Here is a 25,714-nt window from a genome sequence, read left to right as displayed (position 1 = left end):
TTTTTCTAAACTAAACATACTTTTATTATATGATCCAGCACCCACGCTCCTCACTATTTATCCAAAGGAAGTGAAAACTTACATTCACACAAAAACTGGCACACAGATGTTTATAGTAGCTTTATTCATAATTGCCAAAACTTAGAAGCCACCATGATAAGTAAACTATGTCACATCCAGACAATGGCATATAATTCACTCCTATAAAAATGATCTATCAAGCTATGAAAAGACAAGAAGGAGAGTTAAATGCATATTACTAAGTTAAAGAAGCAATCCTGAAAAAATACATACCGTTTAATTACAAATATATGACATTCTGGAAAAGGCAAAGCTATACAGAAAATAAAAGGATTGATGATTGTCAGGGGTGGGAAGTGGGAAAGAGATAAATAGGCAGAACACAGAGGATTTTTAGTTCAGCGAAGACACTCTATGTGATGTAAAGATGGATATATATCATTAAACATTTGTCCAGACCCATAGAATATACAAGTGACTCCTAAGGTAAACTACAGATGTGGGGTGATCACGATGTGTCAAGGTAGGTTCATCCTTTGTAAAAAGTGTATCAGTCCCATGAGCATGTTGATAATGTGGGAGGATATGCATCTATAGGGGAAGAGGGTGTATAGGAAATCTCTGTACCTTTCTCTCAACTTTGTTGTAAACCTAAAAGTGCTCTAAAAAAGTTAAGTCTTAATTAAAAAAAATATAAGCAAGACCCAAGTATATGCTGCCTACAACAGACTCACACACAGGCTGAAAATGAAGAGATGGAAAAAGGTATTCCATGCAAATAGAAAGCAAAGGCAAGAAGGGTAGCTATACTTATATCAGACAAAATAGACTTCATGTCAAACCTGTAACAAGAAAAAAAGGAGATCATTATATGAGATAAAAGTATTAATTTATTGAGAGGATAAAATAATTATAAATGTATATGCACCCAATATTGGAGCATCTAAATATATAAAGCAAATATTAACAGCTCTTAAGGGAGAAATAGACGGATATTCAATAATAATAAAGGACTTTAATACTCCACTTTTAACAATTAGTGGATCATCCAGACCAAAAATAGATAAGGAAATATTGTACTTAAAATACATTTTAGACCAAATGGACCTAACTGATATATACAGAACATTCCATCCAATAGCAGCACAATACATTCTTCTCAAGCACACAGGAACATTCTCCAAAAAAATTCATATGTTAGGTCAGAATATAAATCTTAACAATTTTAAGAAGACTGAAATCATATCATGTATCTGTTCTGTCCACAATGGTATGAAAATAGAAAGTAATAACAGAAGTTAAACTAAAAAAATGCATGAAACTAAAAAAATATGGAAATAAAACAACATATTCCTGAACAATCAAAGAGTCAAAGAAGAAATCAAAAGGGAAATATCTTGAAAGCAACAAAAATGGAATTACATCATGCCAAAACTTATGGGATGTAGCAAAAGCAGTTCTAAGTGAACAGTTAATACAAAAACGTCTACATTAACAAAAAAGGAAGATTTCAGGTAAAATCATAAGTTTATACCTCAAGAAACCAGAAAAAAAAACAATAAACAAAGCCCACAGTTGGCAAAAGGAAGACAATAAGACAGGTCAGAGCAGAAATAAATGAAATAGAGACTAGAAAAACAACAGAAACATTAATGAGAGTAAGGGTGGTTTCTTAAAAAGATAAACAAAACTGGCAAATCTTTAGTTAATTATGAAAAAAAGGTTGAAGATCCAAATAAAGTCAGCAATGAAAGAAGAAACATTACAACTGATACCATAGAAATAAAAAGCATCATGAGACACTCTTATGAACAATTACATACCAAAAAATTAGATAAATAGATAACATTCCTAAGAATATGCAACCTACTAAGACTGAATATTGAAGAAATAGAAAATCAGAATAGACCAATAATGAGAAAGGAAATGGAATCAGTTATTAAAGCCTCGTAATAAACGAAAGTCCAGGATCAGATAGCTTCACTGGAGAACTCTACTGAACATTCAAAGAATTAATACCAATCCTTCTCAAATTCTTCCAAAAAACAAAAGAGGGAAGACTTCCAAACTAATTTTATGAGGCCAGCATTACACTGATACCAAAATCAGATAAGGACATTAAAAGGAAAGAAAATTACAATCCAATATCCTGGATGAATATACATGCAAAAGTCCTCAGCAAAACACTAGAAAACATAATTCAGTAGCATTTTAAAATGATCATATACCATGATGAAGTGCGATTTATAACTTAGATGCAAGAATGTTCAGCATACATAAATCCATGAATGTGATACACCACATTAACAAAATGAAGGACAAAAATCATATGATCATATCAGTATATGTAGAAAAAGCATTTGACAAAATTAGTGTCCCTTCCTTATAAAATCTCTAAATATTTAGGTAGTGAGGGAATGTACCTCAACACAATAAAGGTTATATATGACAAGTTTACACCTAACATCATACTCAATGGTGAAGGGCTAAAAGCTTTTCTTGTATGATCAGGAATAAGACAAGGATGTCTACTATGGCCACTTCTATTCAGTATAATAGTGGAAGTCCCACCAGAGAAATTCAGCGAGAAAAATACATAAATAAAAGGCATCCAAATCAGAGAGAAAGAAGTAAAATTTGTCTCTGCTTGTAGATGACACGATCTTATCTAGAAAACCCTAAAACTCCATTTGTTAGAAAAAAATAATTCAATAGAAATGCTCAGTACAAAATCAACATACAAAAGTTGTATAAAAATCTGAAGATACAAATAAATGCAAATTCTTAAAATGTCCATATTACCCATAGAGTATACAAATTCAATGTAATCCCTATCAAAATTCCAATAGCAACAGAAATAGAAAAAAGAAAAACAATTTCTATGGAAACCACAAAAGAGCCCAGATAGTACTCACTTTAGCAGCACATAAACTAAAATTGGAATGATACAGAGATTAGTGTGCCCCTGTGCAAGGATGACATACAAATTTGTGAAGTCATTCAGATTTTTAATTATTGAATCACTATATTGTACACCTGAAACTATATAACACTGTATGTTAACTATACTGGAATTAAAAAACAAAACAAAACAAAACAAACCCCAAAGCTAAAGCAATCTACAGCAAGAAGAACAAAGTTGGAGCCATCTCGCTTACTGATTTCAAATTATATTACAAAGTGATAAAAATCAAAACATATGGTACTAGTTTGAAAACAGATATTTAGACCATTAGAACAGAATAAAGAGCCCAGAAATAAACCCATGCATATGTATTCAACTAATCTTTGACAACATTGTCAAGAATATGCAATGTGGAAAGGATAGCCTCTTCCATAAATGATGTTGGGAAAACTAGATATCCACATCAAAAAGAAATGGATGCTTATTTTATACTACACAAAAAACAACTGAAGACGGATTAAAGACTTAAATGTAAGACCTGAAAACCTTAAATTCCTAGATGAAAACAAAGGGGAAAACCACCTTGACAATGGTCTTGGCAACGCTTTTTTTTCCTCTTTTTTTTTTTTTTGGATGTGACACCAAAAGCACAGAAAACAAAAACAAAAATAAATGAGGGGGACTGTATGAAACGTAAAAGTTTTTGTATAACAAAAGAAACAACAAAAGGAAAAGGAAGCTATGGAATGGGAGATAATATCTTCAACACATATATCTCTTAAGAGATTATACCTAAAATACATAAAAAAACCTCATACAACTAAACAGCAAAATATTCAAACATGTGAATACAAAAATAGGCAAAGGACCTGAATAGACATTTTTTTAAAGATTTTATTTGTTTATTTGAGAGAGAGAGACAGCCAGCGAGAGAGGGAACACAAGCAGGGGGAGTGGGAGAGGAAGAAGCAGGCTAATCGCTAATAAATAAAATATTAATCGCTAATAAATAAAAAAAACTCAAATCAAAATTACAGTGAGATATTACCTCATGCCCGTTAGTATGGCTACTACCAAAAGTCAAAAAAGTAAGTTTTGGCAAGGATATAGAGAAAAGGGAACCCTTGTATGCTGTAGGTGGGAATGTGAACTGGAACAGCAATTATAGAAAAGAGAATGGCACTTCCTCATAAAATTAAAAATGTAACTATCATATGAACCAGCAATGTCACAGATGAGTGTACAAAGGAAATAGAATCACTCACTCAAACTGCTATCTGCAGTCCCAGTTCACTGCAGCATTATTCACAGTAGCTAAGATACGGAAGCAACTTAAGTGCTCATCAACAGATATATAAAATATGATATACATAAGTAATGAAACAATATCCAGTCTTTTTAAAAAAAGGAAATCTTGCTGTTTGTGACAACATGGATGTACCTAGCACTATGCTAAGTGAATTAAGCCAGGCACAGAAAGACAAATACTGCATGATCTCACTTATACATGGACTTAAAAAAAAACCAAACTCAAAGTAGCAGAGGTTGGAGTGGTGGTTACAGGGGCTGAGGGGTTGGAAGAAATAGGAAGATGTCACTCAGAGGATTAAAAACTCTTGGCTAGAGGAAAAATAAGTTCTGGAGACCTCATGTTGCAACATGATGACTATAGTTAATAATAATGTATTATACACTTGAAATTTGCTAAAAAAGTAGATCTCAAGTATTTTCCCAACTAAGAAAATTGTAACAATGTGAGGTGATGAATATGTTAATTAGCTCGACTATGGTAATCATTAAACAATGCATATGTATATTCAAAACTTGGTGTGCTAACTTAAATATATACAATTTTTATTTATCAATAATACCTTAATAAAGCTGAAAAAAACCTGCATAGCTGGACCTGCAGTGGTAGCTCACTTAGCCTGTCCCAAATTGACTGATTCTAATGTGGCAAAAGAGACTTGGTGACATACTGGTCAAACATCTGCAGCTGGTAGGTATCTTTTCAGAACTTCACTTCTGATTTAAACTCTATGCTTTCCAAAAAATCAGTCATATTTCATTCCGAACTGATAATGTTAGTTGTCTTATTTTATGTATATAATTTATATATGTTAATACAAACTAATGAAATACAAGTAGAAAAAAGTAGTAAACAATTTATCAATACTCTATACTCAGATTACTTTGCATTTGTCTAAATTCTTACTTTATTCAAAAGAAACTAAAGCAGTAAGTTGTATCTGACCCATTACAAGCAAGAAGGAGATTTCTGAAGACCAACCTGTGACTTGCATTTAAAGAAAAGCTTTGGCCTCATATATAAAGTGTGATGAAGAAATATGTATTTATATGTCAGTTAAAATATTCAACTATGGTATGTATTTTTAATACGAGTTTTCTCTTTTACCAGTGTTTTTTCAATTAACCAATTAAATTTGGGTCCTGATCACTTAAGATAAGAGGGCTTTCTAATGTCTGCACAATGCATTACCTAAGCTGCCAGGAATACTGCTGGGCTAAGAGTGCAGCCCTCAGCTATCTGCCTCTTTGGAGATATCCCTTGGCTAAAGAGAGCTGCCCTGCCACCAGAATCTAATGACTCGTTATTCTGCCAGTATAAAATCTCAACCTTCTCATTCCAACTTGGAAAATTCTCAAAGGTCATCCCAGTTTCAGAGCTCTCTATGGGGCTTACTGAGCTTTTACTGAGACTGCATCATAGTCCAATTTCTCCCCACGTCAGTCCTGCTTCCTCCCCTTCCCTATAGGTGTTGATTCTAAAGGCATGTTTAAATAAACATCCTGATGCTTAATGTCAGTGTGAGGAGGCTTCCTGTGAGTCCTGCAATAGGCTGCTACAGTGCTTTCTCTTTAATCTGGCTTTCAAAGAGCATCTAACCACTTACAATCAGCCTGAGAATCAATGTCAAAGTTGAAGATCTGACTTAAAAACGATGCAGAGATACAGTCCGCGCTTTCTCTTTTCCACTTCCCAATCCTCTCTCCATGCCTCCTCCTCTTGTGAAGGCCCACAAATATGGATATTTGATATCCTATTTCAGTATACTAAAATTTTCATTGTATCTCATATATATCTCATACAATATACCATATCATTATAATTAAGAGCTATAATATGGTAATAGTTGCTGCTGCAATAAATGGACCCACAAATTTATGTTTCAAACCCAGTAGAAGTTCATTTCTTGCTCATTTACTAATAATCACTAGGTAAAAAAGATGGCATGGAGCTTTCTTCCACACAGTTGTTTAGAAGATTCTGCTATTTTCACCAAATGTTTTCTTGAAAAGCTGGCTTCATTCCAGTCAACAAGAAAGAAGAAAAGTGTGCAGAGGAGGAGCTATGGAGGTTTTTGGAGGCCACACCTGAAAACAGTGTGCCTCACTTTCATTGAGTGTTCAATTGTGAAGCCAAACCAAACCGCAGGCAAGACTGGGAAATGCACTCTTCCTGAACATCCAGGAAGGAGAAAAGAACATAGATTTTGGTGAGCAGCTCTGCCACGTAGGGCCATCCAAAAGCTTCATCTCCTAGGACACAATGGGTCAATTTTCTGCACAGAAGTCTTTTTCTGGGACTTCTAACTGATCTATGAATTTGAACTATTCTTCTGTTAGACCCTCTCTGTATATAAACATTTAATATGACTGAGGCTATTGACTTTTATGTTCTTATAATTTATATACAAAGAACTGCACATATTTAATGTTCACAACTTGATGAATTTGGACATATGTATACACACATGGAATCATCACCACAATCAAGGTAATAGACTTATCCAACACTTCTCAGAGTTTCCTGAATATGACACCAAAAGCACAGGCAGCAAAAGCAAAAAGAGACAAGTGGTACTACATCAAACTAAAAAGTTTTTGCATGGCATAGGAAATAATCAACAGAATGAAAAGGCAACACACAGAATGGGAGAAAATATTTGCAAACCATATTTCTGATAAGGGACTAATTTCAAAAAATATATAAGGAACTCCTGTAACTCAATAGCAAAGAAAACAATTAAAAAATGGGCAAAGGACTTGAACAGACATTTCTCCAAAGAAGACATACAAATAGCCAACATGAAAATGAAAATATGCATAATATAATTAATCATTAGGGAAATACATATTAAAATCACAATGAGATATCACCTCACACCTGCTAGGATAGCTGTTATTTAAAAAAAAAGTCTTGGTGAGATTGTGAAAAAACTGGAACCCCTATACACCGTTGGCAGAAATATAAGATGGTACAGCAGTTATGCAAAATACTACAGACATTCCTCAAAACATTAAAAATGGAAATACCAAATGATCCAGCAACACCACTTCTGGATATTTCAAAATAATTGAAATCAGGATCTCAAACAGGTATTAGCACTCCCATGTTTATTGCAACATTATTTACAACAGCCAATATATGGAAACAACCCATGTCCATTGAGAAATGAATAGATAAAGAAAATGTGGTAATGAATACAGTAGAATATTATTTAGCCTCAAAAAATTCTGCCATTTGCAACAACATTCATGAACCTGGAGGACATCATGCTAAGTGAAATAAGCATCACAGGACAAATAACAGCCTGATTCCTTTTATGTTAGTATCTAAAACAGTCAAACTTTTATAAGCAGAGAACACAGTAGTGGTTGCCGGGGGCTGTTGGATGGGGGAAAGTAGGGAGTTGTTCAATGGGTATAAAGTTTCAGTTATGCTGGTTGAATAAATTCTAGAAACCTGTTGTATAACATATTGCCTATAGTTAATAATACAGTATTGTACACGTCAAAATTTGTTAAGAGGCTAGATCTCATGTTAAATGTTCTAACCAAACACAAAACAAAACAAAGGGAATGTGTATGGATTTTATAGATAGCCATATGTTTAACAGAGTTCCTGTATATATTTCTAAAGAAATGTACAGTCACACATTATCAGCATATTTATGATGAATAAAGGACCCAGAACCTGCATATATCAATACCAGTCATGGTACTAGTCTCTTCAGCTACATTTGTTCCTCACAACAACATGAAAAGTAAATCCTGTTATTATGATTATGTTAGAGAGAAAGAAATTTAGGGTTAGAGATAATCACCACATCCCAACACTAGACCAAATAAGTAGTAAACAGCAAAATTGAGATTTAAACCTAAATTTTCTTGCCTCCAGAGCATACTTACACTTTTAATCAATAGGTATACTGCCTCATGACTGGTGTCTGCTAGAAACTGGGACAGTAATTTGAATAACCATTCTCAGTTCTACTCCAGCATCTTAGTAGAAGTATGGTCTTTACTAAACCTAGAACACCAAAGCTTTGGGTTTAAGATTTCAGTGCTCTATGTTCTTCTCTAGGCACTCTCCCAACTTTCACTTTGCCCTCTGGCAAATCATTTATGCTTTTCAATCTTCACCTCTAATACTGAAATAATAATTCTGTAATTCCACTCAAGGAGTTTCTATCAGGAACAGTAACAAACATTGGCTGCAGGTCGGTGTAAGATATGTTTAAAGAAAATCCCTATAAAGCTGAGATGTGATATAGATATTTAAGTACACTCTGAAATATATGACTTTGTGAATGTGTTAGGTCTTTTAGAAATCAATTTTTCACATACCAAAAACAAGTCTTTGGGTCTACAGTCTAGATTTAATGTATCTCTGGCCAAGTAGGCCTTTTCAGAAATGTTTCTTTTTCTTACCATGTCCTTTGATGTCTGATGGGTTGCTTAGGTTTCTATTTCTTTTTTTTTTTTTTAAAGATTTTATTTATTTATTTGACAGAGATAGAGACAGCCAGCGAGAGAGGGAACATAAGCAGGGGGAGTGGGAGAGGAAGAAGCAGGCTCATAGCGGAGGAGCCTGATGTGGGGCTCGATCCCATAACGCCGAGATCACGCCCTGAGCCGAAGGCAGAAGCTTAACCGCTGTGCCACCCAGGCGCCCCTAGGTTTCTGTTTCTTGTACGTTATGACAGAGTTCATTTACTCCTGTCCACTGAATTGATAAAGCAAAGCAGATAGTTTTACAGCCAAAGAGTGAATTCCAAAATGGAAACATATAGAATCCAAGTTATAAAATAGAAAGTTTGGAAAACTTTTTGAATGTGAAGAAAAAGAATTAGATTTTTTAAAAGAGTTTATTTATAAGAGAGAGAGAACATGCATGTGTGCCTGAGCCAGGGGGAGGGGCAAAGGGAGAGAGAGAAAACTCCCCACTGCTCACAAAGCCCAACACTGACTCCATTCCAGGACCTGAGATCATGACCTGAGCTGAAGGCAGATGCTTAACTGACTGAGCCACCCCAGCACCCCATATTTTTCTTCCTATGTCATTTTGGTACATCTTTAACTTAATATATCTATATGTCAATATCAACAGATAATTCAATTTAATACAATATAAAAATATTGGCTTCCCACTCCATAGATGACACACATCTGACACACCCTGAAAGAGCCACTGCTTCCCTCTTCAGCATCTTTCCAAATTCCCTCATTTTAATAACGTTTAGACAGAACTTGTATTTCCCCACATATACCATGGTGTTTCTTATACTATTTCTCCCACCCTTAATGTTCCCATATCCAATAGAGTGACTTAGTTTCCTCATCTATTAAATAAGGATAATAATATTACCTATCTTGTGGGGTTATTATGAGAATATAAAGAGATAACCAATAGTAAAGTGCTTAGAAAATGACTGGCATATTGAAAACACTCAATGTAAGTTGTTTTCACAGATAGGGAGCTTAATCTGTGTTATATTTTACTTCCCATAGTTTAGCCAATGACATACTGTTGGTACAGAAATCTACTGTATCAAAAAATGTCTTTTGAAATTGCTAAAGTCTATATACAATACATATATTATTTGATATATAACTTTGTAAAATATTGGGCTCACACTAGCAACCTGATAAAATAGCAAGATAAACAGGATTACACACATATACACTGATAAATTATCTAAACATAAAATAAACCTCAATGTTCTGTCATAAAGGTGCAAAAGCCAGTAAGCATCCAAACACGTAAGGTCATCACTAGTCAGCACACCTCAGGTTAGAGGATGCTACATTTACAGTGAAAATAATTTGACATATTTCACAAAATCAATAGTTTAAGAGGTTCTTTATTTCTGTGTTTTGCCTCTCTAAAGAACAGGACCACACTCTGTCTCTTTCCACATCTGATATCTTTCAGAAAGAATAATACTGAGCCTTAATTTAAAATGAGTGATGTAGTACAGAGTTTTAGACCATATATCTCTTCAAAGCTGTCAGTTTCCTTTCACTGCTTTTCCTATATTCCAAAAACAAGTTTAAATGAAACATAGATCAACAATAAATCTGCCACTTGCTGTCTTATTTATGGCACTTTTAGAAGAGACACTAATGTTCTTTTATAAGCCAAGATGGACACTTTCTGATACCTTCAGAATTAAAATTATAACATCTAAAATATTTTATAGAATTTTATTGGCCATGAGATGTTTACTATTTTGCTGATTTTAGTATTATTCCTTCATGTGTCCCCCATATAAGGTACAGGAAACCTGTTCTGTACAGTATAAAGGAAAGAGCCTGTTTTCATGGCCCAAACTTGGTAAGTATACAACTATAATATGATTTGAGGACTTAAAAGGAGAGACAGCTACAGTAGAGGATGCTTTATCCAAATACCTAGGACCTGATCTATTCCAGATATATGGTACCTCTAAAAATTTGGATGATTTTTAAAAAGTGGAATGATAAAAAATTAGAATATATAACATGATAAAAATTATAGTAATCAAATTGCAGTTGTGCATTTATATTTAAATGCAACATACACACACGACCATTTATTACCTGAAAATGTTTACCTTCAAAATTGTATAAATGACCAAGAACCTTCACAACTCACTACAATCATTCATTACTACTTGTACTACTTGACCATATTGTGGTCTTTGAGTCTTTGTGACACCAATATGAGGTTATCTGCTGTGTGTGCCCATTTTCTACTTTTTGAATAGGTACATCTATTGTGATTATCTATGTCTCCTTCACACTGAATGCTGGGTGTGTGGGAGGCAAACAACCTGTCTCTTTATTTCACAGGAATCCAACTGAGAGAAATCATAGTAGAGGCACCAAACTCAAGAATTCTCATCCACACTTGAACCTGATTTATTTGATGAGATCCTGAGTTTGAGCATGATGTGGGAATAGAATGTGGCTTATTTTGAATATGGGATTAAAGTAAATAAATGACAAAAAAAAAAAGACCCATAGTTGTAATATCACAGAAATGGACAGATTTTAAAATTTATAAAGGATGTAAAAGGCCAAAACTGGCAATGAAAGGCTTAAATAATAATTTTAAAAAATTAGCACATTTATACTGCTGGATATCAAAACTCATTATAAAGCTTCAGCAATGAAAACCAAGAGCTTTTCACATACAACAAACAAACAGGATAGTAGGATAGAATAAAGTGTCTAGAAATAGACCATCCATATTCAGACACTTAATTTTTTGGCATAAAGCAAGATAGAGCAAATGAAAGTTCAAAATATACTCTAAGTATACAATGCAAATGGATTAATCTTCAAAAGGATGAATTTCTGGGTAGGATAAAATAAAATTCAATTATATGCTATTTATAAGAGATATCTCTAAAGTAAAACATTTATAAAGGCTTATAGCAAAAGGATAGAAAAAGATATGCCCAATAAATTCTAAGCAAGAGAGGTTGATACTGCTTTATTTATATGAGAAAATTTAGATTTCATTGGTAAAGTAAGACATTGCTGGAGATAAAGAAGGTTAATTTGTTGTAATGAAAGGATTGATTCCCCCAGGAAACTATAATCATGTTATATTTGTGCATATTTAGTAACACAGTATCAAAATATATTAGGAAAAAATGTACAGAATTAAAACAAGAAACAGATCTACATCATGGTAGATTTTTAACACATAGTTGGTAACATAAGCCAAAAAAACCCTTACAAAAGTATATAAAAGATATGAAGGACATAAACACTTAACTTAATTGGCACATACAACACACATTAACAAACCATAGCAGAATGCATATTCATTTCAAAAACACACAGAACTTTCACAAAATTGATCATATGCTGGCCCATATAGCAACACTCAATACATTTCACATACTGGGAGACAATGACAAAGTTCTCTGACCACAGTGTGAATTAACTTTAAAATCAATAAGAAAAGGGTAAATAAAAAATACTAAATTTATAAAGTCAGAAGCATACTTCTAAATAACTTGTGGGTCAAAAAAGAATTCAGAGTAGAAATAAGAAAGTAGTTTGAACTGAATATTAACAAGATATGACATACAGAAACTTGAACAATATAGCCAAAATAGAATTTTGAAATATATAGACTCAAAAGTGATTAGGAAAAAAAAAAGGCTAAAAGTTAATGAGTTAAGCCATGTATCCACTTTAAGAAACTAGAAAAAAAATAGCAAAAGTAACTCAAATAAATTTGAAAATAAGAAAAGATAGGTAAGAGCAGTTAGATCCTATCATTCTTAAAGTATTCAATTAAAGAGGTAGGAATGCTTTATGAGGCCAACAATACCTGGATAACAAACAAGACAAAGACACTACAAAATTATGGACCAATATCCCTCATGAACATAGGTACAAAAATCCTCAACAAAACAGCAAACTAAATTCAACAATACATTAAAAGGGTCATATACCATAATTAAGATTTATTCCAGGGGTTTATTCCAGGATGTAAAAATGGTGAACATCTGAAAATCAATCAATATGATATACCACATTAACAAAAAGAAGGATAAAAATAATATGCTCATTTCAACAGATGCAGAAAAATAATCTGATAAAATTCAACATCTATTTATGATAAAAACTCTCAAGAAAGTCAGTATAGAGGGAACATACATCAACATAATATAGGCCATATATGACGAATCCACACCTAACGTCATACGCAATGGTGAAAAGCTGAACTTTTCCTCTGAGACAAGAAACAAGACAAGAATGCCAACTTTTGCCACTATTTTTTCAAAATAGTATTAGAAATCCTACCCAGAGCAATTAGGAAAGAAAAAGATATAAAAGGCATCCAAACTGGAAAGGAAGATGACATGATACTATATATAGAAAACAAGATACTATATATTGCAGATGACATGATGCTATATATAGAAAACAGTAAAGACTCCATCAAAAAACTGTTAGAACTTATAAATTTAGTAAAGTCACAAGACACAAAATTAACAGAGAAATCAATTGCTTTCCTATACACTAATAACAAGATATCAGAAAAAGAAATTAGGGTGCCTGGGTGGCTCAGTCAGTTAAGTGTCCAACTCCTGATTTTGGCTTAGGTCATGATTTCAGGGTTGTGAGATCGAGTTCCCCCATTGAGCTCTACACTGGGTGTGAAGCTTGCTTAAGATTCTCTCTCTCTCTCTCTTCCTCTGCTACCTTCCCCACCCTTGCATGTGTGTGCTCTCTCTCTTTCTCTCTCTCTCCAATAAATCAATCACTCAATCAATCAGTCTTCAAAAAAATAATAAATTAAGAAAACAATCCTTGGGTGCCTGGGTGGCTTAGTTGGTTAAGCATCTGCCTTTGGCTCAGGTCATGATCTCAGGGTCCTGGAATTGAGCCCCATGTTGGGCTCCCTGCTCAGCGGGAAGCCTGCTTCTCCCTTTCCCCCCTGTTCATGCTCTCACTATCTTTCTCTCTCTCAAATAAATAGATAAAATCTTAAAAAAAAAGAAGAAAAGAAAACCATTCCATTTGCAATTGCATCAAAAAGAATAAAATACCTAGGAATTAATTTAACTAAGGAGGTAAAGGACTTATATTTTGAAAGCTATAAGGCACTGATGAAAGAAACTGAAGACGACACAAATAAATGAAAAGATATTCCATGTTCACAGATTAGAAGAATTAGAAGAATTAACATTATTAAAATGTCCATACTACCCAAAGTGATCTATGGATTTAATGAAATCTTTATCAAAATACCAACAACATTTTTCACAGAGCTAAAATAAAGAACTCTAAAATTTGTATGGAACCACAAACAACCCCAAACAGCAAAGCAATCTTGAAAGAAGAACAAAGCTGGAGGCATCATGTTCTCCGGTTGCAAAACATACTACACAGCTAGAGTAATCAAAATGGTATGATAGTGGCACAAAAACAGACATAGAGACTTCTGGAATTAGATAGGGAACCCAGAAAAAAGCCTACAAATGTTATGGTCAATTAATCTCTTCAATAGATGGTATTGGAAAAACTGGACAGCTACATGCAAAAGAATAAAACAGGACCACTACCTTACACCATATATAAAAATAATTCAAAACGGATTTGACTTAAATGTAAGATGTGAAACCTTAAAACTCCTAGAAGAAAAAAAACATAGGCAGTAAACTCTGTGGCACTGGTCTTAGCAATATTTCTTTGGACCAGTCTTCTCAGGCAAGTGGAATAAAAGATAAAATGGGATTACATCAAACTAAAAACTTATTAAAGCACAGTGAAGGAAACCATCAACAAAATGAAAAGGCAAACTATTGAATGGGAGAAGTATATGCAAATCATACATCCAATAAGGGGTTAATAACCAAAATGTATAAGTGTAAGTTCTTTATACGTTCTTATTCCAGTGATCTATATGTCTGTTTTGTGAAAGTACTATACCAATAGGATATTGTGTGTCAATTATGTGTCAATAAAAATAAACAAAAAATAAATTGAAAAGATAAGAGCAAAAATCAATGAAAAAGAAAACAAACAGAAAATCAACAAAACCAGAAGTTGGTTCTTTGGAAAGACTTACAAAATTACTAAAATTCTGATAACACTAACAAGTAAAAAGAGACCAAAATAACCAGTATCAGGAATGAAAAAGAACATACCAATATTGATGCTATGGGAAACCAAAAATATTAAGAGGATATTGTGAGCAACACTGTGTGATAAATGAATATTTAGATAGACTAAGACTTTTTCTATAGCTAGTTATTAAGATACTGTGATAATGTTCCATAAATATTCAAATAGATCAACTGATAGAATAAAGACTTAGAAACAGATTCACAATTAAATAGATATTTGATAATGACAGTGTTGGTATTGTAGATCAATAAGGAAAAAATAGGCTTTTCAACAACAGTTGCCAAGACAATTGAACATCGAAAACCTCACACCATAAACTGCAATCAATTTTAGATGGTTAAAACACTTAATATTAAAGACAAACCACAAAGCTTTAAAAAGATAATATAAGAAAATAACTTCACAAAATCCCAGGGATTCTTAAACAATATATGAAAGCATTAACTATAAAGTAGTAGATATTTGTAGCATATATAACTATAAAGGAGAAAGGAACGATAGTTTAGTAACAGTGGTTAAGATCATGACTATAAAGTCACACAACATAGGACAGAATATCACTTACTCACTTACTAGCCTTGTGATCTACAGATAATTTGTCATTTAACCTCTCTGTATCTCAATCTCTTAATTTGTAAAACAAAATTAATAACGATGTTTATCCCCTAGCTAAAACAAGATAATTTGCGCAATGTGCTCAGAACATTTCCTGGCACATAAGCTTTTTATAAGTGTATAACTATTTTTTTTTAATTATTGTTCATGGGGCACCTGGGTGGCTCAGTTGGTTAAGTGTCCAACTCTTGATTTCTGTTCAGGGCATGATCTTAGGGTTGTGAAATCAAGCCCTGCGTCAGGCTCTGCACTGGGTATAGAACCTGCTTAAGATTCTCTCTCTCTCTCTCTCTCTCCCTCTGCTCCTTCCCACCTCTTTCTCTCTCTCTCTCTCTCACTGCCTTTAAAAAAAATTATTATTCATAATATATTGAAAATGATTTCTGTGAAACAATTAAAATAGACTAATCATTCAACAGAAAAATACACAAAGGCACCTCATAAAAAAAGGTAACTCTGAGAGCCACACACATGTGAGAAATGTTCAGTCTCATAAGTAATCCAATAAATGCATATTAAAACCCAAATGTGATATTATTCCATATCTACCAGCTGGGGGGGAAAACAAGTCTAACACATGAATGTTGGTGAGGAAATGAAGCAAGAAAACAATCATACAGCCAATTATACACTGGGAGGGATTGTCAACTAGATCAACCTCTTGAACATTCACATATTCTATAACCTAGCAATTCTAATCTTAGATTTATATCCTAGAGAAGATCTTGTGATAATACTCCAGGAAATACATACAAAAATTATCATACAACATTGTCTATAATAGCAAAATATTTAAAACCACTCAAATGTTCATCAAGAATAAACTGGATAAATAAATTGTGGAAGAATAAATGAATCACAGATACACAAGTTAACATGGATCTTACATATTGAATGTTGAACAAAAGAAACATGTCACAACAACTACTTAATTCCATATACGTAATATTCAAGAACATAAAAATATTAAGAACAAAACACTATAATTCATGATGTTAAAAAGATACACATACATATATATAATATAATATATATATATAATATATATAATATCAAGGAAAGTAAGAGAATAGTTATAAATCTGGAGAGAGAGTCACATGAAGCTCCTACGAGGAAACTCAAATATATACATACATAATATATATCGTATGCATATTTTCTCAATAAACATAGTTTCAGAAAAGAATAAAAGAATGTGTTGCGCAGTTAGAAAGCTGTCCCAAGTATGTTCTAAATAAGAAAAAGGCTTTAGAAGCATTTAGTGTGATTATATTTTTGAAGAAAAAAAAATATATATGAAAAAATCTGGAAGAATATCCATCAAAATGTGAATAGCAGTTACCTTACCTTTGGGGAGCAATGACAGTGAAGTGTGCAGCCATTAATTGTGTAGACAATTTTGTAAAGTTATATTTTTAAGAAAATGTATTTAGCCTACTAATAAGATAAACCAAAAAGGAAAAAATTACCTTAAATGTAAAATGAAGCTTAAATAACATCATTGTTTCATGTGTCCTTGTGAGCCTCTGTATAAACGTGTGCAATGCCATGTTTAATGACTACATAGCATCCCACTGTACCCATGAATCAGATTGATTTAATCAATATTTCTGGGCACTTAGATTTTTTTATTGTTTTTTTGACGTGAGCATTCTTGCAATCCAATTTCTTATTATTACCATAAAATAAATTTCTAGAAAGTGATTTGCTGGGTCGTAACATATGCAGATTTTAAGGTCTAAAACACAGAGTGTTTTCATCACAATTTTGACAGCAGTATTCCAAAGGTAAATTTGTTTGTTTGTTTGTTTGTTTGTTTTAGAGAGAGTGAGATAGTGTGTGCACACGTGCACTGGGGGAGGAGCAGAGGGAGAGGGACAGACTTCCCACAGAGCATGGGGCCCAACATGGTGCTGATCCCACGAACCTGAGACCATGACCTGAGCTGAAATCAAGAGCTGGACGTTTAGCTGACTGAGCCACCCAGGCACCCCACCAAAGGTAAATTTATTATTCACATATTGGTACTGGGTTTGTTCAATTACAAATTTTATTTAAACTCTCATTTGAATTTAAATTAAAAAAAAAAACAATAAAGATGCTCAAGTCAGAAAAACAAACTCTCGTTTAAAAGATTTGGTTACCTATGATCCCAGGGTCCTGGGATCAAGTCCCACATAGGGCTCCTTGCTCAGTGGGAAGCCTGGTTCTCCCTCTGCCTGCAGCTCCCCTGCTTGTGCTTTCTCTCTCTGACAAATAAATAAATAAAATCTTTAAAAATAAATAAATAAATAAATAAATAAATAAAGATTAGGTTACCTAAATTAGACACAATCTCAATAATTCCACAAGTTGCAATGAAGGTTCAGACTTGGTCTCCTGCCAAAGAGAAGGAAGTGGAGAATGGCAAAGTATCTCAAGCAGAGAATGCATCCTCTACCTCTCTGTAACCCCATACTAGTATCTTCTCATGTGGGAGTGCTGAAAGAGTGTTTAGTGAGCTGCCAACTACTAAATTTGCCTGATTCACGGGAGATTTTCACTTTCCTGGGGATACCCAGAAAATCTAGAAGCAACTACTTCATAGAAACAATAAGACATCACTAAAATGATCCTAAGGCTTTTACTATAATATACTATAATTCCACAACTTATTGACTGGATTTTCAACGATTTACATTATCACACTCTTGCTGATGGGAGTGCCAACGTCTAAACCAGGTCATGTCCCTATTGGAACAACACATTTCCACCCTTCTTGCATCATCATTGTGAAAGTTGTATATTCAGTTTGGCAACCAATTAGGCTAAAAGATATAAAATCAAGTTGGAGAGGGATTAGGCATATAGTAATTCTCTAAATATAAGTTTACAGTGGAAAATAGCAGATATAAATAATCTGAAGATCCTTACTTATCTTGACAGTTCATAAATGAATCACAAGCTATCAGTGCTGATGCTGCGTAATAGCACAGGACTGTGAGTCAGTAAACTGATTTTATGCCAGAGCACAATTCACATGTGAGATTGGAGACAACATTACTGATTAGAATGGAGATTAGGAAAATTCAGCCAAGTCATAGAGAGAGACATGCAGCTCTAAAAGACTAATGATGCTCTCTTATGGGTATGTTGGACTTCTTTTTTTGTGGAGTAGAATAAATTTAAACTCTGTTACTCTCTTTTTTTTTTTTAAAGATTTTTTTAATTTCTTTATTTGACAGAGATAGAGACAGCCAGCGAGAGAGGGGACACAAGCAGGGGGAGTGGGAAAGGAAGAAGCAGGCTCATAGAGGAAGAGCCTGATGTGGGGCTCGATCCCATAACGCTGGGATCACGCCCTGAGCCGAAGGCAGACGCTTAACCGCTGTGCCACCCAGGCGCCCCGTGTTACTCTCTTTTGATAGGGTCAAACTTCATTAGATTGAGTCCAAATTCCTCCTTTATATCTTATATGGGAGTGCACTTGTGATGAGTATTGGGTACTGTATGGAAGTATTGAATCACTAAATTGTACACCTGTAACTAATACTACACTACATGTTAATTAACTGGAATATAAATAAAAACTTAAAAAAAAAGCATACAGAATTCCACAAATATTTGAGGGATGTTAGCAGAAGAAAATGAGAGTTCTAGCTTAAATGAAACTCTATTCGACTATTTTAAAAATTTGTTTTAACTTAAAATAATAAAGATAATATTAACATGTAAAAAATAAATAAATGAAAACTTAAAAAAAGATATATTGAATGGGCAGAAAATTTTAAAAACAAAACAATCATTTTGGTTTGTATAGGCTGTATACTTACTTCATTTTATAGATTTTATAAGAGTAATTTGTATGAAGCTATTCATGAAAATTGCTTGTGATTTTGTAAGCTACTTTTCTTATTAAAGGTATCATTATAATCTCTTGTGCATTTACTGAGAGGAGAAATCATTTTGCTCATTCTGTGTGATTTGTAAAAGAACACTTGAATAATCATTCATTTAGATATTCAGCAAACAATTATTAAAAACCTACTATATGCAAAAGCACAATACTGGAATCTGTGAGAGCTATAAAGAGTTTCACATGCAGTTCCTATGCTCAAGAAAAATATATAGTAAAATGATAAAATAAAACCACGTTTATAAAACAAGCAGTGTCAAACGCTGTGAGGAAGGTATTGATAAAGTACTATTGGTTGTTAGAAACATGAAAACACCTCAAGCTGGAGGAATCCAGCAATTTCACGAAGGTGGCATTTCAGCGGAACTTTGAGGATGGGTGGGAGAGGCAAACTATAAACAGACTAGAGTATGATAAAAAGCATAGGGAATATAAATGCATAACAGTTAATTTAATTCAGAGCACGGGTTGTAGTGAAAAGCATGAAAATCCATGACTGAAAAGGTAGGAGAACAGGATCACTACCACTTAATCCCCCACTGGGTGTATTTTGGAGTCAGCAAGTTTCTTGGTCAGAGGAGTGACTTTACCAAAGCCATATGTTAGAGAATCCGGCAAAATTTCAGGAGTGTTTAGGATAAAGTAGACTGAAAAAGACTGGAAGGAAAACAGGCCTTATAAGTCAGAATACTATTGCAGGAAGTCTGGTAAGATAATGACAGAATGAATGACAGAATGAAGGAACATAATGACCACTACCAGTGATATCTTTGATTGCTCTAGACAAAAGATTTGCATCCATTGCCCTTTGTCTTATTTAATTTGTATTTCTGGATGACTCAAATGTATACCTTTCAGGAGAGAATTATGAAGATGATTTTTCAACTCTTGCCAGGATCTTTCTCAGATGTGGAAATCTACAGTAATTATGAGACAACTCAGCCTAGAACTGAGGGAGCTAGTAGCCTGCTTCAGGGCACAGAAAAAAATAAATGGCAGAAAGGTTTGAGATAACTTCAAGCAGTTACACTTGAATTGTATCTCAGAGCAACTCCAGAAACCTTTGTGTGACTTCCTTAATCGTTCCGTGCTTTATAATGGCGATATTAGTCTGATATTCAGTTGTGGAAGAACAAGTGATAAGAGGCAGAGATGCTGAGTGCCTTTGAGTGATACCTCAGAAGAGAGATGCTGTGACAGAGGGCAGCTGTTGAGAGCCACTTGTGGGGGGCTCTAGCCTCTCAATCCCACTACCTGAACCTCTGAAAGTTTCTAAAAGTTCTTTGGAGATCCACCAAAGGGAGCCATCAGGGAGAAGAGCTTACACAATATTCAGAAAAGATAAAATACTTAAAGGGCTCTACTCCCTAAATACCATCCCGGAATGGATCATCCCTGAGAGAAAGTAGGTAGTACTCACCATCTACTTTATTACTGTATTTAAAGAATAAGTAGAAAGTATTGGTCTTCCATGGATTCTTAATGGAGGGGAACAAGAGTATCAATTTCCTGCCATCCTGGCACATAGGGGGCTTAGAGGTTCTGAAACTCTGGAGATGTGACTTAAGCAAGCTGTAGAAACCTTGATTCATAACTCAGCCTTCAAATTCCTGGTAGGGAATATGGCATTGAAAAAGAAGGTTAAGTGCACATGCATCAAAATCTATAGCTGTTTCTTATCAACTGTCACAGGTATCTAGCACGGAGATTATTTTTGCCTAGCTGATACATTGTATAACATAATTTATATATAAATATGTGATATATATATGCATACATATCACATATTTATATAAAAATCATGTTATATAGCTATCTTATCTATATCTATCTATCCTTTTTAAAAAATGTATGGAGTACCTAGGATATTGGAATCAAATTCAGTGCACAGAAGGGTTGGCATAGAGAGACAAATTCACACAAAACGCTGAATGGTTACAAAGGGATTTCTCATTCAGGTTGATTTGATTAGCAATAATCATTGAATCTAATTTCTCAGGTAATGTTTCTTTCATCATTTGCCATGGTAGCAAGATGATGAACACTTCATTTACATTTTTATTACCCTATAAAGCTTTTCCTGCTTATGCTCTTTTGCCTCACCCCAAAAGCAGTACTTAATGTTTAATAATAGCTAATTGAACCTATGGCAAAGACTTGAGTACAAAAAAAAAGTGACACTCAAGGTAATGTCCTCTTGTATCAACTTTACAACCGATACACACCTACGGTACTGCTTCTGAAGCCATGAAATTACTGATTATGATATATAATCTCTGATCTTGTCTCAGTCTCTAGACCAAAAACCTATATAGTAGGAGACTGTCTCCTTGCCTTTCAGACAGTATTCTGTAACACTGAGCACATTTGGTAATTAGGACATAGAGCTTCTCAGTTTTGACTTCTGAGAAAACCACTTTTGAATGCCACAGGAGATGTGGTGTTTCTAAATCAGGTCTCAGTTCTCAAAGGCTGTGTGTATAATAAAGGCTTAGTTTCAGATTTAACCATTTGATATGAATGAATATTAAATTTTGGCATCACAGATCTGCAAATGACTATTCAGACCAAGTTTAGAGTTCATGCCAAAGAATGGTAATTAGAGGGGCACCTGGGTGGCTCAGTCTGTTAAGCATCTGCCTTCAGCTCAGGTCATGATTCCAGGGTCCTGGGACCTGGCCCTAGGTCAACTCCCCGCTCAGCAGGGATTCTGCTTCTTCCTCTGCCTCTCTCCCACCTGCTTGCACTCTCTCTCACTTACTCTCTCTCTGTCCGAAATAATAAATAAATAAATAAATAAATAAATAAATAAATAAATAAATAAATAAATAAAATCTTAAAAAAAAAGGAATGGTAATTAGAATACCTATCAATCATTAATGGCATTCACTACAGTGATACTTGAACAATTATTTACAATAATGTGTATATTTGGCCCTTGTTGTGCTTTTTGTACCTGAATTGTAGTAGCCCATGATGTTCATATAGGATTTGTTTCTCTGCTTGCAAAATTTTGGGAGACATCAGAGATAAGGCAATGGCACTGTACACTGTGAAATGACATAGGGTTCTATTTTTTCCAATTCAGAATAAAGTTCATAAGGGACTACAGCCTATTCATTAGACCTGAGGCAGATCCAATACTTTTTAGTTATAAAACTCCTGAACACATTATCTCTTTAAGAGAGAGAGAGAAAGAGTGAGAGAGACCACATTTTATAATTCCAAGCATTCACTTGTTTGTGCCTTTGGGGAGAAAACTAAAGCCATTTTAAAAGAAATAACTTAGAGAGAGTCAGAAGCTTCATGGTAAACAAACTCTCTCCTGAAACATTCAGATGATTTAGTTAAGAATGAACTGGAACAACATCAATTGCATTTCCTTGAAATCAGAAATAAGTTCCAAAATAACTGGGAAGCATTTCTGAAGCAGTGTTTGGATAAGTGTTTACAATCTGAAAAAAAAGGATAAGGTAGGATAGAATAAATTCAACTATAAAAATAATATTCTCACCTGCACAAAGTGTATATGAAACTGTGACTTTCTGTGAGAAATAAAACACTCCACAACCCCTATACATTACATATTGTGTCATCCCAGACATGCTTTTCTGCTTGCTATTCAAACAGTTGTCTATAGCTACAGATAACTGATTTGTCTCCTGATAACTTTAGAAACTACTGCATGAAACACCAAAGTGTAACAGCTTTTACAAGAGTTATTTGACTAAGTATAAGGTGTTTTACACTTGGGGGATGTGTGTGTGTGTGTGTGTGTGTGTGATGTGCTCACATACATGCATTATACATCCATGGATCCTGGATGCCTATATACTAAGTACCATATAAAGTTATTCTTGAATCAATTAATGTTGCTCAAATTGATATGTAACAATGTCTGGGCTTTAGATACTAAGATATTCAGTTTACGTTTTGTTTTCTAAATACAGTTTTTGTGTCTTATGGGTGTAAGCTTGTTTTAGCAACACATACAAGAGTCAAAAGGGAATAACTGTTCTTTTATTTACAAGACTACAGATTTGAAGTAGATAACCAGGTTTGAGTCCTATTCATCTCATTTATTTATTATCTGAATGACCCTGTGGAAGTCATTTAACATCTCTAATCCTTAGTTTTCTCATTGATAAACTAAGTGTAATGATAGCTATCTAACAAGAGAGCCAAATGACAAATGCACATGAATAATCAAGCACTACCAAATGTTAGCTAATATTTTTCATTTTCCATTGTTGACGGAGCATATGACGCATGTGCCTCCTGGATTCAAAGGGGAGAAGAAGGTTTAATGCATTTTTGTAGTTTGCTGTCAGGATCTTGGGCCTTGTATAAAGTAGCATATGGACATGTATTGATGGATAAATCAGGGAGAAGTAGTGAGACCCAGGACAAGCATTATTTGCCTCCTTTTCAAAGCACAATAAGCCTAAATCTGAGTCTCAAATTGCAAGCAGCATGTCTAGGAATCCACAGCACATGTTCTCTTCTATTATTGAAGGAGACAGCTGTCTAGTCGATGTAAATTTTATTGTAAAATTGTTTAATAGAATTCACAATTATGGGAGGACAAACACACTTGAGACACTAATGGAGGTTCTGAATTTGATATGTGTAGACAAAGAGGGCTGTCAGACTTAGCATCAGTTATTGTTGCACAGAGACAGGTGGGCAATAAAAGAAAGTGACTACTAATGAAAGGGAACTCCCACTGATCCACTGCCACCACCTCTGTTAACCAAGAGTGAAAAATAGGAGTGAAATAAGCATCTAAATTTTTGGTATTAGTAAAAACTGTATGTATTTTATCCCATTGTATTCATTGTACTTTCTACACCATTTGATACCTAGGATCCTTTATCTACTGAAATTCTCTATACTCCTAGTTATTGTGACAGTACCATCTCTCGTTTTCCTCACACCACTGTGACCAATCCTTTGTCCCTCAACGGCTATTCAATAATTCAAGTCTCTATGGATAGGGGCTCAGTCTCTTGTTACCCATTAGACCCAATTTATAACTTTCAGCTATCCTGGCTTCAAAAATCACCTCTTCACATATAATTTTCAAAAACTTACACTAAACCTCAACTTCTCCATTGAATGCTAATTGTGTATTTCTAAATGATTAATGAATATTTCCACTTGAAAATTTGGATATTGTCAGTAGATCAACATGTTGGAGCTAATTGATTTCTCCTCCAAATTGATTCCTTTACCCAATCTTTAATCTCTCTCTGTTTAATCATCATATCATCACTCTGGAACCCATACTAAACACTTTGTTCAAAGAAATCCTCTTCAATACATTATTTATCAAATCTCCAGTCATTCTCTTGTTCAAAAAGTCTCAACGGCTTGTCATTTCCTGTTAGGAAAAAATCCTATTAGATGTAAATGTCTTTAAAGAGCAGGAATTTCTGTCTTCTATTTATCTCTTTATCTACCACACCAACTAGGCATGTGTGTTATACTTCATAAACTAAACAATGGCTTATTATTGAATTGAATTACACTCTTTGGACTTTTATTCCGAGTTTCCTTAGTCTGGTCTATTCCTAACATCCAAATTTACTTGAAGGGACCCTTCACAATCTGTTCATCTAGCATTATAATCACTCCCCTAAATGTGTTCAGCTCATTCTTCTAACCATTTCTGGACATGATTCCTCTTTTCTCTGTCCAATTCTCATTACACTTTAAAGTTCAGCCCAACTTCAAAAGCTCTCTCACAAATCCTTCCCCAACTCTTTCAGCCCATGTTGATCTCTATTCCTAGTGAATTCCTAACACTTCTCATTTTGTGTTGTCATTTCTTGCTATGTAATTATCACATTTCTAATGTCCCTAATTCCCAAACTCACTCTGATCTTTGACTCTTTCCCCTTCCTTCCTTCCTATTTTACTTTTGAATTGTTTATATAATTTTTCCTGTGTATTAATTTTGTGCGTCCAGCTATACTATAATGTCTTTAGAAGGAAAAAGTATGTCATATTTTCTTATATCATTCCCATATTCTAGCACTATGCTATGGAAAAAGTAGAGGTTCAAAAATATTTATTAAATGAATGAATGAATATGGGGGGAAGAAAATATATTAAAAGTGAGTACTTATTGCTATTAATAGCTTTGGAAAATAATTCAAAGAAAAAATCTGCATTTTGAATATGATGCTTGTAGGTTTTTTGAATATAATTTTCTTTTATTATCTGATTTGTACCTTAATTAGTGCATTAGATAAGAAGAGAATAAGTGTTACAAGAGTGATTTATAGTTTCTAGAATATAGGTCCTTTACGTCTCTGGTTAAGTTAATTCCA

General features: G+C 34.0%; 1 protein-coding gene and 1 non-coding gene across 2 annotated transcripts in view; one reads left to right on the top strand and one right to left on the bottom strand.

Annotated features, from left to right (window-relative positions):
• The window catches only part of LOC100478721 (serine/threonine-protein kinase TNNI3K), a 292,736-nt gene that overhangs the window by 224,769 nt on the left and 42,253 nt on the right, over window positions 1–25,714 (bottom strand). The window lies entirely within an intron of this gene.
• On the top strand, window positions 2,929–3,031 carry LOC117801236. Its single transcript, XR_004623764.1, has one exon. It is a non-coding gene; the product is annotated as a U6 spliceosomal RNA (small nuclear RNA).

This window comes from Ailuropoda melanoleuca, chromosome 2 (genome assembly GCF_002007445.2).
Source record: "Ailuropoda melanoleuca isolate Jingjing chromosome 2, ASM200744v2, whole genome shotgun sequence".
NCBI classification, from domain to species: Eukaryota; Metazoa; Chordata; class Mammalia; order Carnivora; family Ursidae; genus Ailuropoda; species Ailuropoda melanoleuca.
Note: the sequence above shows the minus strand (reverse complement) of the source record. Positions and strands in the feature narration are given on the sequence as shown.